The sequence below is a fragment of the Vombatus ursinus genome, unplaced genomic scaffold, assembly GCF_900497805.2.
Source record: "Vombatus ursinus unplaced genomic scaffold, bare-nosed wombat genome assembly UNPS02014848.1, whole genome shotgun sequence".
Taxonomy (NCBI): domain Eukaryota; kingdom Metazoa; phylum Chordata; class Mammalia; order Diprotodontia; family Vombatidae; genus Vombatus; species Vombatus ursinus.
This window is the reverse complement of record NW_020954626.1, coordinates 7,675,388-7,680,694: the sequence shown is the minus strand read 5'-3', so window position 1 is coordinate 7,680,694 and position 5,307 is coordinate 7,675,388.

The window sequence follows — 5,307 nt, the reverse complement described above, 5'->3', positions numbered from 1 at the left end:
GCGCACTTTATTTTTTGACTTTGCTCTATGTGCCATGTGATTTACTATATTTCTGTCTCCTCTTCTGAAACTTTAATCATTCAGATTGGAATTCATGGATTAATTAAATGGCTAATCTGATTTCTGAATAATAGTGTAGTTTTTATCCATTATAACGCCTTGCATAAAAAAGCATGGACAGATTTTGACCAGGCAATGAGCCAGATAGAGATTGAGGATTCTAACTAAATCTTTGGATTTAGGTCATTGTTGGTAAGTGGCAGTCATTATCAACTCTGACTATATTGCAGTTTTTGGTCATAACATAGGCCATGTTTGTAATTAAAGGGAACGTCTAAGCAGATCAAAATAAACATATTATTTTAATATGAGGCTAGGCAATTTTGGACTGTTGCCACTGAGAGGGCATTGTGGCTCTCCAGCATTTTTTCTTTTTTTTTTTTGTTTGATTCTTTCTTTTTTCTTCTTTAGCTTTAATATTTTTTTCTTTACCCCAACCCACTTCCAATTTTTCTATACCTTTACTTATTTTAGGACTACAAATAGCTCTTATGAGTATTACTTTAAATCCTGTTGATTTGGGAGAACATCAGGTGTATTTATTAAGTTTCCTTATTTTTTCACTTATTTGTGTTCACGTATTTATTAATTTTCATACCAAGCACACTTAAGAAAAGAGATTTTTAAATTCCTGGGATGAAATAACACCCAGATTGAAGAGGTGTTATAAAGAACTGAGGGCAGCTGGCTGGCACAGCAGATAGAGCACTGGGTCTGGAGTCAGGAAGACTCATCTTCATGAGTTCAAATCTGGCCTCAGATACTAGCTATGTGACCCTGGGCAAGTCACTTAACCTTGTGTGCCTCAGTTTCTCATCTGTAAAATGAACTGGAGAAGGAAATGACAAACCACTCCAGAATATTTGCCAAGAAAACCCCAAATGAAGAGTCAGACACAACTGAACAGTGACTAAGGAAATGGGACTGTATTTTGGCTGTAAACAGTTTCCTTTCTTGAAAGCTATATCTCTTCAGGTCAAAATAAATAGAAATTGTGTGAGGAATATAGTAAATAGAAAATAGGTGATCTCATTTAGTAATTCAGAAAATCTGGTTGCAGTTTCTGGCTTTTTTTTTTATATGTGCCACATGATTTAATCTCCTTGTCTTCTATTTTGAAACTGTAATTATTCAAATTGGAAACCACTTCACCACTCTCTTGGTTTTCTGCCTGCCTCAAACTAAATAGCTTTTTGTCTCCTTTGCTGGTTCCTTGTCCTCAAGTCCTACCTTTCTAGCTTTATCTAATATTATTTCCTTTCACGCATTATGTACTCTATCCAAACTAGAATACTTTATACACTCTGAGCATACCCTGTGATTTACCACCACCATGATTTTGCTCATCCTACTCTTTTTGCCTCATATGTTTTCTGACTCCCACTTTACTTGCTCAGTTCCTATATATCTTTTAATTCTAAAATTTCCCTTTTGTTCCTCATTCTGTTAGACTTGTCTCAGATTGAGGGAAGGACGTTGAAATCTCTTGCCGTTATCATATTACTGTCTATATCTTCTTGTGATTCAGTTAATTTTTCCTTTATGAATTTAGATGATAAGGCATTTGGAGCATATAAGCTTAATATTAATATTGGTTCGCTATCTGTGTTTCCTTTCAACAAAATGTAGTGTCATGGTTTATCCCTCCTTGTGTTGTGAATGCTTATTATTACTTTATCTGATAGCATGATTGCAAATCCTGCTTTTTATTCACCTGATACATATTAAATTTTATTCCAGCACCTCACTTTTATCATGTGTATATCTTTGGTTTTTAGGTGTGTTTCTTGTAAGCAATAGATTGTGGAGTTTGGTTTTCTAATTCAATCTGTCACTTTTTCATTTTATTGGATTGTTTAATCCTTTCACATTTAAAGTTATGAACATTAGGCTTATATTTTCCTCTGTCTATAATTATTTTTTTCCAAGTTAGGATTCCCCTCCTTCCTCTGTAAACACATTACTTTATCTCTTCAGTTAGTTTAGTTTAATGTGCTTTAAGGCAATCCTATTCCCACAGTCCCTCATCCTCAATCCTCCCCCTTCTCATTTGTTATCCCTTACTTTTAGAGTGTTGCTCAACATATTATTTTTTTCTTTCTTCCTTTTATCAAATTACTTAATTCTTTCCTGCTTTTTTTACCTCTCAGTCAAGTAAAATGCCCCCTCGGCCTTTTTGACTTGTTTTATTTGTTAATTTTTATTCATTTCAATTTTTGTGTTTTTTTTCCTATAAAAGGATTTCATTCTCTCATTATTGTCATTATTTATTTTCCCTTTCTGTTGATTGTCTTAGTCTTTGATTCATGGCTCTTGTATTTATTTAGTCCTTCCTTAATCTCTATATTCCTCATGAAATTAAAGCTTGTAATGGTACCTATTTGGGGTTCCCTCTTCTAAACAGTTTCTGTGTTATTGCCCTGTAGATCTTAATCCTTGTTTCTTTTTATCTGTTGTATACCACTTGCAAGTGAGAAAGAGAATATTGTTCAATGGTAGTAATTTTCCTGTGTCCCTGATTGTGCAATTCATTATTAACCTTTGTTGTCCCCATGGACATTTTTCTCATGAAATCTCATTCTGTACTCCATACCCTCTTACTCCTCTGGGTGTCAGTTGCCCCATGGAACCTTGATTCACCTTTTCCTGAGGCTATATAACTAGTCTGTGTAAGCATGAAAATCCCAGATTACACTCGTTATAATGGCCCTATGTCCCTTTATAGAATATCTCTCTTTCTCCATGGGAGCAATTATTAGTAGTATCTCCTCCTACCACTAAAACAAGATTTTCTCCTTTCATTCCCCTATGTCAATCCCTACCTTTGCCTCCTAAGCCATTCTGCTATAGGTCTTCTTCCTGAGGAACTACAGGACTATTTTCCCTTCATAGTTAGCTTTTGACTTGATTAGGGTATATCATATATTCCCCTCTATCTTCTTACTCCCCTCTTCTTTTTTATGCGCCCTCCCATTCTGTAGTTGGTCCCACAGAAACATTGACTCACATGTAGCAGAATGTTGTCAGGTTTAATCCATCATGTTTCGGTCTATTTCTTCATAATCACTTCTATCTGACATCTGTTTTCACCCTTGTCTCCTACGCTTTTACAAAGATTTTGTGATTTGTAATTTGATGTTTTGTCATTGCTTGCTTTATTTGATTACCTTTCTTATATGTCAGTTTCCTGGGGTATTGGAAGAGCAAATAATCTGTTCAAGTCTGGTTTTCCTTCTAGAAATTCTTCTAACACCTAATTTTTGGTGGGGGGGGGGTAGGCAATGGGGTTAAGTGACTTGCCCAGGATCACACAGTTAGTAAGTGTTATGTGTCTGAGGCCAGATTTGAACTCAGGTCCTCCTGAATCCAGGGCTGGTGCTCTATCCACTTCACCATCTAGCTGCCCAGTAACACCTAATTTTTTTAATTTTTTTATTAATTTTTTTTGATTTATCAATAATCACTTCCATATGCTTTTGAGTTTAAAATTTTTCTCCCCCTTCCTCCCCACCACCCTCCCCAAGACGGCGCACAATCTGATACAGGCTATACATTTACATTCATATTAAACATATTTTCACATTAGTGATGTTGTAAGTAGAAATTAAAATCAATAGGAGGAACCATCAGAAAGAGGAAACAAAACTCAACAGAAGAGAAAAAAAATAACAATTCGGCTTCCATAGTTCTTTCTTTGGGTGTGGATAGCATTTTCCATCACAAGGCCTCTGGAGATGTCTTAGATCCTTGTATTGCCAGGAAGGGTTAAGTTTATCAATATTAGTCATCATACAACATGGCTGTTATTGTGTACAATGTTCTCTCGGTTCTGCTCACTTCACTCAGCATCAGACCATACAAGTCTTTCCATGTTTTTCTGAAGTCAGCCTGTTCATCATTTCTTATAGTACAATAGTATTCCATCACATTCATATACCACAACTTGCTCAGCCATTCCCCGATTGATGGGCATCCTCTCAATTTCCAATTCTTTGCCACCACAAAAAGAGCTTCTATGAATATTTTTGTACATGTAGGTCCTTTTCCCATTTGTGTGATCTCTTAGTAACACCTAATTTTTAATGAATGCCTTTTTTCTTTAAGAGCTCAGGTCTGTAGGGTATGTCACCTTGAGTTGTATCTTGAGTTCCTTTGGTCTTTGGAATACTTTATTCCATTCCCTCTTGTGGTTTTTTTCCATTATTTGGATTTCCTTTCCTTTTTATTTGAAGGTCTTTTTCCTAGTCACTTGTAGAATTTTTTTGTTTGTCATTGGAATTTGTTAAATTTAACACTCTGTGTCTTGAAGTTTGTGGCACAAACTTTTTTTTTCTGAGGAAATTTGTAAATTCTTTCATTTGGCACTTTATTTTCTGTGTTCAAAAGTTCCAGGCAGTTTTCTTGTATTATTTCTTCCGTTATAGTGTTTAGGTTTTTTGATTTGTCCTATTTTTCTGGGAGACCTACAAATCTCAAGTTGTTTCTCTGCATCCTGTCTTCAAGATCAATATGTATTTCTTGAATGGAGATATTGTTTTATTTTCATGTGATTGCTTTTTGTTTCTCTTCCACATTGCCTTTCGCTTCTGTATTTGTTTTTTCAATCAGTCATTCTCTCTGTCTCTCTCTGTCTCTTTCTGTCTCTGTCTCTCTCTCTGTGTCTCTCTCTGTCTCTGTCTCTGTCTCTCTCTATTCTTTCTCTTTCCTCGCTCTCTTTCTCTCACTCTCATGGATTCAAGTTTTTCTATTCTGCCAATTATTTCTGCTGTCCAGGCCATAACTTTTGCTGTCACAATTCTCATTTCTCTGGTAAACCATTTAGGAACATCCAGCTATGTTTCCATTCTTTCTTGGGAATTCACAAGATCTTTTGCCTCAGTAGGTATTGACTTTTTTTCCCTTTGTCTTGCAACATGTATTCATAGATGTATGGACTCTTTTACCTGATCTGGAGGCTATAACACCTTCTGTCATCAATGCCTTCCTTGCTGATTTATAGGAGTATGCTAAAGGACTTTAACTGAATTTTGTTCCTTCTGAGATCTTTGGTAATTGCACTCCTTTTTTTCTTTATAGTCCCATACTGCTTACTTTCTGACTCATTCAAGTTTCTTTCTACAAACTCATCTCAGCTTCCTCATAGTTAGGCAATTCACACTTTACCAGCTTCAGTCTCTGCCCCAAATGACTTCTGTGAAGATAGAACTGGATGCAGGTGTTCACTGGGCTCTTTCCCTCAAGCTTAGT